The sequence below is a fragment of the Notolepis coatsorum genome, assembly GCF_963971535.1.
Source record: "Notolepis coatsorum genome assembly, chromosome: 9".
Lineage (NCBI taxonomy): Eukaryota > Metazoa > Chordata > Actinopteri > Aulopiformes > Paralepididae > Notolepis > Notolepis coatsorum.
The window spans coordinates 134,238,987-134,247,741 of NC_140173.1; the positions used below are offsets into that span (position 1 = coordinate 134,238,987).

Sequence of the window (8,755 nt, forward strand, 5' to 3'; positions counted from 1 at the left end):
GACTCGATTAGTAAATCTAGTCTTCCCTGTGGCCCTGTAGTTAACTCTTGCCATGCGGTGAACCTCAAGAGTCCCAAAACTGATATATAGCCGCCCTAATGTATAGCCACAGCAGCAGAGCTAACTAATTAATGCTGCCATCTTGTGGTCATGGGCCATAGCCTACTACAGTAGTGGTTCTCAACCAGGGGTCCTTCAGGCAGTTCCAGACCGTTATATTTCATTCTGGCTTCAAGGTCAAGGACAAGGTCAAGGTCAAGGTCAAGGACAAGGACAAGGTCAATGTCAATGTCAAGGTCAAGGTCAAGTTTATTAGTATAAGATAAGATAAGATATTCCTTTATTAATCCCCTTTGGGAAATTCCAGTGACACACACATCGTCTCATTAACAACAACATATCACAATCATTACATTTTTACAGTAACAACGGCACAACATAAATTCAAACAGACATGTACATTTGTTGACACATGTCAACTACAGAATGCCTGAGACACCATATGCGATCGTCGGCTGCAACAACAACAAAGTGGTTCAAACAAAGTGTCGTCGCGCCAGGTGGCGGGAGGGAGGGTGGAAAAGATTGTCCAGAGGGAGGGGGCAGGGACGGGCGGGATCGGGCGACAGTCTTAGGCTCCCCCCCTCCAGCACGCGTACTAGTTGGCAGCCGTCCAGAAAGGCATAGGCGCTAGGCGTACACGCGGGAGGGGGATGTCCCAAACTGGGCAATTCATGTTACAGCAGATAAATAGGAGCTCCAAAAAAACACAGCAAACATACATAACAAGAAGAACACAGACAGACATGTACAGTACAGGATCAGATCATGACAACAGTCAAACAGGCAACCACAACCATCCCCCCACCCACCCACCTCAAAGCCACCCTCTCCTGCCTCCTCCATTGATGGCACGAATGGAGGTAGGTATAAATGAGAATTTGTATCTATTGTTTTTAGCTGCAGGGGTCTCCAAATGTTGGCCGGAAGGCAATAATTGATACTCCGCATTTATAACGGAAAACGAACTATCAAAACGTACACGGACCCACCATTCCTATTGATTGCTATTGTATTTGGCCTGTATAAAGACCGTCGGCAGAATGCTTACATTGCTTGGAACGTTTGTTTTGTTAGTGCATCAAGTTAGGTCAAGCAATTACTGTCCATAACGCTGGCCACCATTGATCGTCCGTGCCATTGTGAAATCGCCAAGGTAATGACTATTTCTAGGCCTTGATGGTATTTGGTGTAATTTATATCCATGTGTTCTATCCTAAAGTTTTAGTTTATGAACAAACACCATCTAATCCCTGTTTATTCCCTGAGTTGTTTTAGCCCAAAAAGAGGCATGGCGATTAAAACTCAGTGTGGGTGATGTATTGCCGGTCTGATGTTTTGAAATCAAACACTTTGAAAGTGACAGCATACTCGTTTGTTAGAAATTTGTTCAGATCTTCCACCGTAGTTTTAGTAACTTTCACGTTTGCTTCATTTAATCCAAAGAAGGCATATGAATACAGCATTATGTCATGTTTATCAACACAACAGAAGGCAGCCCAAAAATACTTGGGAATATTCACCCTGTCGTTAATCTGTCTTGTTCCTGGCACCACGCCAGTGACTACGAAGGCTTTGCCATTCTTATTTATACAGTTTTTATCCAAGTCGTCTCCCATGCATTTCTCTATCATCCTCCATGGTCCCGAGTTGAAAGAAGGATTCTGTGGAGCAGCATTGGTGAGGGTGAAAGTGGCATCTGCACATTTCTGAGGCTTACTGAGAAAAACTGGGGCCAAATGTCCTTTATGCATTTGTGAATTTCTATAGTCCGCATTCAGAGCCTGCTCGATGCCCATGTCTGGATGTACCGTACTGTACACTGCCATGTTTTTTCCTAGATGTGGATCATGCAACTGTAAGACAGAAAGAATTAGAGATCAGCGTCATTTACTGTAGAAATGACAAAATATAAATCGTATATATAAACTGTATCAGTACTTGTCAAACTGTTTGTACAAATCATCTAACTGTGGTGTTATGTTAATGTGTGTGCGGTAATATGACACAGAGTACAGGCCACCGTACTGGGGTCAGGGACAGGTACACAGGGCAGAGTAGACTAGGTGGAGAATAACAGACCGGTATGGCGCAGTCTAAACGGCATATACTACTGTTGTACTATCAAGGATTAAATACAAGGTTCTCACGTCATCACGCTGGCAAGTGTATATATCACAGTTTCCAAGGGTGTTTATTGAAGCAAAGGTCAAAACTGAAGAGACACTTGGGAGGGGGAAACAAACTACAAAGGACTACAGGAACTAAAATAATTACAACAACGGCACAGGACAAGGAACACAATACAAAGAACTGGAGCAGAGCAAGAGAACAAGATAAACAACTAGACTAAACCAAGAAACAAGTAGCCTACACTACATGTTGGATATTGAATTGAATGGACGTTCCACTCATTCAGCTCTCCTTTGACAGGCTGACTGAATCTGCTCTACTCTACTGCAATCAGGAAGAGTGGCCTGGATCCAACACTTGGCTGTGTTCTTTTTAACAGATTTTTGTTGTGTTGCACAACTCCAATTCCCCTATATAGTTTCCTTGTGGGTTGGAGAGGATGTCCATGGTGGTGGTTTCTCCTAACCCTAGACAGCCCACTGAGCGAAGTAGCATGTCTTGAGTCTACAAGGTATTCAATTGCCAGCCCGACAGAATGAAAACCATTTAGATGTATTCAGTCCACATTTAAAATTATTGAAAGTCTAAAAGCATTTTCACAATTAGCAAATAACCTTTGTAGCTCAGTGAAAATCTGCCAACATAATGTGTTGGGTTATAGTTCTGTAAGAATAAAGAGACATAGTCATTGTAAAATATAGAAAGCAAAAACATTAAAAGGTAGACTCACCTGTGGCTCAATAAACCAGTTTTGTGACCTCTCACATCTCATGTTGCCTTGATACAGATAGGCAGAGTAGACAGGGATCCTGTTGTTGGTGTTGTAAAGTGTAGCATAGTAGTGTTGGTTTTCATATGTTTGACAGATTTCCTTGTACTGAACACCTTGCAACACTGTGGGCGGGGTATTTCTAAAGAAAAAATGTCCACAAGTTTGTTTGAAAGATTGTACAACCTCAGCTTTAGCCATCGATCCAAACACCAGCAGAAGCACTGGAACCAGGAGCTGCATGATGACGACGGTACAAGTAGCGTGATTAGGCAGGTAGTTGTGTTGTGAGGTTGTGTCATGGTGTGGTTTTATAGTGAACATGAGGAGGGAGGAGAATTCACAGCCAATGGTCTGAAACCTTGTATCTCCATTAAGTCAAACGTTAAGAAATTGAGAGAGACTGGTTAGTATTCCACTGGCTATGTTGACATTTTACACTAAATGGTTCAGCTTGGCCCTAAGTCATGCCAAATAAGACAATAACATCTGCATCTGTCTATTAAAGTAAAAAAAATCAAACAGTACAATGAAGATACAATGTTTCTACAGGACAACACTGTTATGAGGAAACCAATCAACGTAAAATAAAGTTTCCCCCCGTCTTACCTAACATGGTCTGGAATGTAGAAACCTGTTTGGGAAGAGCTGGGGATAGATGGCAAGGTTAGAGGAAGAGGTTTACCATTGTAGTTTTGTTCAGCTTATTCAAGCGTTAGCTCAATACGAGCCAATGTTGGAGACGAGACAGTCATGCCCCTTCCCTTGGCTGTGGGGTTGTGAGACTCTCGGGAAGCCTGGAGTCTGCGGCGCTTGGGGTTAGAGACCTGCCCCCATCGCCTTTACCTGTCTAGAAGAAAGACGGACCAGGAGACCTCTCCTCCTCCATCGCCTTTCAAGCCGCCATCATTTCATCAATGGAACTGAAGTCTGGAGACCCTGAGGCGAAACCTGCCTTGTGCCCATGATGCTGCTCAAACCAGGACTCACCATGACCGCTGGCCGGCTCATCCTCATATCCCTCCGCATGCCTGTGAGCTTTCAGTGACGACAGCTGGAAATGCTGGAAACGCTGGTGTAGTCCTGAAAGGCCTTTTTTTTGGTGGTGGAGCTCAGTCCATCTCATGATCAGTCGTCCCTTCGAATTCTCCCCTAATCTCAAACATTCTCCAAAACCATCACTAATGCCAAAGCTTCTTTCTTCCACCATAGGATCGAGGCCTCTGCCAAGAATCTTCGCAAACTGCATGCTACCATGTCCTCCCTCCTCACTCCCCCCCCACCCCCCCCTCCCTCATCTTTCTCTGCCGAAGACTTTGCGATCTTCTTTGAGGAAAAAGTGGAGAACATCCGCAGCTCCTTCTCCCAACCCCCACCCATTCCAAATGCTGAATCGAGAACCTCATCCTTCACTCTGTCATCTTTCTCTCCCATTACAGAAGCAGAGACCCTGACACTGGTAACGTCAAACCGTCCGACTACTTGCCAGCTGGACCAGCTACCCTCCCCACTCCTCCAGACCATAGCACCAGACATCCTCCCATTCCTAACTGCAACCATCAACTCCTCACTCAACTCGGGGGTGGTCCCCACCTCCCTAAAACAAGCCAGAGTCACGCCGCTCATAAAAAAACCAACCCTGAACCCTACCGTCATAGGCAACTACCGTCCTGTCTCTCTTCTCTCCTTCCTTTCTAAAACACTTGAACGTGCTGTATCCAACCAACTTACTACTTATCTCTTACAGAATGACCTCCTAGACCCTAATCAGTCAGGCTTCAGGACTGGTCACTCCACAGAGACAGCCCTCATTGCGGTCACAGAGGCACTTCACTTAGCAAAAGCGAAAGGCCTCTCCTCTGTCCTGATTCTCCTAGATCTATCTGCAGCCTTCGACACAGTCAACCACCAGATCCTCCTTGCGGCCCTCGCAGGAATGGGAGTGGCTGGCTCTGCGCTGACATGGCTGTCATCATACCTCAATGACCGCTCCTACCAAGTGTCATGGAGAGGGACCCTGTCGGCCACCCGCCCCCTGCGGACGGGTGTCCCCCAGGGCTCGGTTTTAGGACCCCTTCTCTTCTCCCTCTACACTAAATCACTGGGTAACATTATCACGTCTCATGGCTTCTCCTACCATTGTTATGCCGACGATACTCAACTCTTCCTCTCCTTCCCTCCCTCAGATATCCACGTCTCTGTGCGGATCTCGGCCTGTCTGTCCGACATCTCAGCCTGGATGACGTCCAACCACCTCAAACTGAACCTAAGCAAAACAGAATTGCTCCACCTGCCGGCCAAATCCTCCCCCCTAACCGACCTTTCAATCACAGTCGAGAATGCAGCTGTGACTGCGTCCCCGACCGCCAAGAACCTTGGTGTTGTCCTCGACGACCAGTTGAACTTCTCTGCTCACATCGCAGCGACGACCAGAACCTGCCGATTCCTCCTGAGCAACGTCAGAAGGATACGCCCCTTCCTGACAAAAGAAGCCACCCAACTCCTCGTCCAATCAACAGTCATCTCCCGCCTCGACTACTGCAATGCACTGCTCGCTGGCCTCCCGGCCACTGCCACTAAGCCTCTTCAACTCATTCAGAACGCAGCGGCCCGCCTGATCTCAAACCTACCGAAGTCGGCCCATGTCACCCCACTTCTTAGGGACCTGCACTGGCTCCCCATTGCTGCACGAATCCGCTTCAAGGCCCTCGACCTAGCATACCGTGCGGCAAAGGGAACCGCTCCCGCCTACCTCCGGTCAATGGTCTCTAACTACACACCCTCAAGACCCCTACGCTCTGCATCTTCTGGCCGCCTCAGACCTACTCCTATCCAAGCTCCGGGAGGGTCATCAAAGAGAAGTCGCCTATTCTCAGTCCTTGCCCCACAATGGTGGAATGAACTACCCACCCCAGTTAGGACAGCCGAATCACGTCCAATCTTTCGCCGTCGACTAAAGACACACTTCTTCAACCATTATCTGAATAAAAAAAAGGAAAAAAAAAAAAAAAAAAAAGGAAAAAAAAAAAAAAAAAAAAAAAAATCTAACCCTAACTAACCGTACTGTCATGCACTTGTCCTAATAAACTAACCTACACTGTAGCACTCAACACTTTGATGAACATTGTTGCTCAGCTGATAGAGTTGTGCCCTTCCTGATGGCTTGTCGTACAGAACTTGTAAGTCGCTTTGGATAAAAGCGTCAGCTAAATGACTAAATGTAAATGTAAATGTAAACACAATCACTTTTCTTTTCTGCAGATGCTTATAAATGAAATGGTAAATGGACTGCATTTATATAGCGCTTTTATCCAAAGCGCTTTACAATTTTGTTCCCCCACATTCACCCATTCACTCACACATTCACACACCGACGGCGGAGGCAACCATGCAAGGTGCCAACCTGCTCATTGGGAGCAATTAGGGGTTAAGTGACTTGCTCAAGGACACTTTGACACACTGCCGGGAGGAGCGGGAATCGAACCGGGAACCTCCCGATTACTAGACGACCACTCTACCTCCTGAGCCACTGTCGGCCCCCTGAGCCACTGTTGCCGCCCCTTATGTCCGCTCCGTCGTCAAAACCGCCTACTTTCACCTCCGCAACATTGCCAAAATCAGACACTGCCTCTCCCCCCCTGCCGCTGAATCCCTCATACACGCCTTCAGGCACGTGCACACATAGAGGCCAAGGGGTGCTTGAGCACCTGCCTTTTTGAGCCTCATCAAAAAAGTGCCCTTTTTTATTTTTATTTTTATTTTTTACCGTTACGCATATAGACTGCCCTTCCAACTGAAAAATGTCAGGATAGAATAAAAATATTAGGTAAAGAGAGAGAGATGCCCCATATTCCATTGCAGTTTGCACAGCCTCCTCAGCGTGCCTCTCCGCGGATCTATATATTTTATGCATAGCGTGGGTGGTGATGATGATGATGATGATAGAAACCGCTGTGGCGCATACAGTTGAATGCTGGTATTACACTCATTGAGGGACACGAAGAACGGAAGAAGTCAAGTCCGATGGGATTTGGGAATCTCAAATACAAATCGTGATTGGAATAAAAAATGCATTTATATTAAACAATACAGAATATACAGCACTTCTTGGGGTCTGTAGGGTAAGCACTTATTCCCTCCCCCCTGAACATTTATGGAGATGTATGGGCCTTTTAAGTCAGTGATAAAAGTGTCTTTCAAGGATAAGTAAGCTCCTGCACTGATTATTATAGTTCAATATTCAATATTTGATCACCAAAACCCCCCAAAAAGCATAAAAAGGGGGCCCCCAGCCCGAAAAGGGCCCTTAAAAATCGTGCTTGCGCACGCTCGGTTAATATATACACACAAGTGTAGTGCCCTTTTCAGCCTTTCAGCACCTGCCCCTCTAAAGTCCTGTGCACGTCCCTGCACTGGATTCTACAGTAAACTCCCTTCTCCAAGCTTCAATCCTCGTCTCTGCCTCCTCCATTCCTTTCCCTTTCTGCAAACTGTATTCTACCTACCCCATCGTAACAGATACAGGTATAAATACACACTATGGTAGTAACTAAGTCATACTGGCCAGCAGTGTAACTAGTAATATCTGTAAGGGATATGTACAGATATAGATATACTATCTACAGATATGTAAAAAGGATAATATGCGGGTATGTACAGACAGATGTGGGTAGATATAAATACAGTAAGAATAAATATATGTATAAGCTATATACAGCATCAATGTACATGCTGTCATACATTGAGTTATATGCAGGTTTATAAGTAGGTAGGGCTGACCCCTATTAGTCGATTAGTCGACTAATCGGTCGAAAGGAGCCGTAGTCGACTGGCCAACCTCTTAGTCGAATATAATAAAAAAAATAAAAATACAATTATAATTTTAATTTACATTTTTTATCATTCTTTCCAAAAGAAAAGAGGCCTAGAAGCGTGGCTAAGGCTAATGGCAAGCATACCAGAGGCTAACTGCCTACAAAAACAGGCATAGAGGCACTGAAAGAGGATTTCACCCATCTATAATGAACACACTAGACTAGACAAATATCAAGATGTATCCATCAGTGGACCAATTGCATGCTTTTGCAGAGGACAAGAAGCCTTCAGTCGACTCCTTCAGACATTAAGTGATATAGTCATATACTGTTTATTATTGTTTTACTTAACACCTTAAGCCTGAGCGGTCCGGTAGTGGACCGACAATAATTTCACGCCATTAATAGATCAATACAGTTCGTATTAATTAATGTAGCGTTTCTTTTTCAAAAAGTAAATACCCTAACTCTATCAAAACGGCAGTCAAAGTGTATATTTTCAGCACTATGTTTGTTTACCAATGATTTTATTAGCAAAATATGAGTTCATAAATATCTTTGCACATCCCGGCGCAAACCGGATGAATTAGACGGAAATAAAGGAAGCTGTCATACTGGTGTGTAGTCCTATGAAAGAAGAGACTCAGGGCCTTCGATGGGCTTTAGAATTTCATAAAACTACACTTCCCAGCTCATGCCAGCCCCTGTCAATCATCTGACTTCCAGTGTGAATATATATATTTCACCTGAATGGTATTGCCATAAAATAGAACGTAGTTAGTTTCTTTACCTTTCTGTGAACGTCTGGAAATAAACTGTTGCAATCTGATGAAAAATGTCGGAGCTATTTACATTATAAAAAGGTAACTGTACTTACAGTAGGTAGGTTTTTGCTGCCCTGTCAGGGGCGCCTGGTGGTACTAAATCCAGATTAAACTCTGCCATTGGAAAGAGGACATTTGGCCCGATGTATGACATG

At 44.9% G+C, this 8,755-nt stretch overlaps 1 long non-coding RNA gene across 1 annotated transcript; it reads right to left on the minus strand.

The window, feature by feature from the left end:
* Positions 1 to 283: 283 nt before the first annotated feature.
* LOC311234154 lies at positions 284 to 3,220 on the minus strand. The gene is made up of 2 exons (XR_014620065.1): positions 2,924 to 3,220; positions 284 to 1,916 (listed from the first exon to the last, which is right to left on the minus strand). It is a non-coding gene; the product is annotated as an uncharacterized lncRNA (long non-coding RNA).
* Positions 3,221 to 8,755: the final 5,535 nt, after the last annotated feature.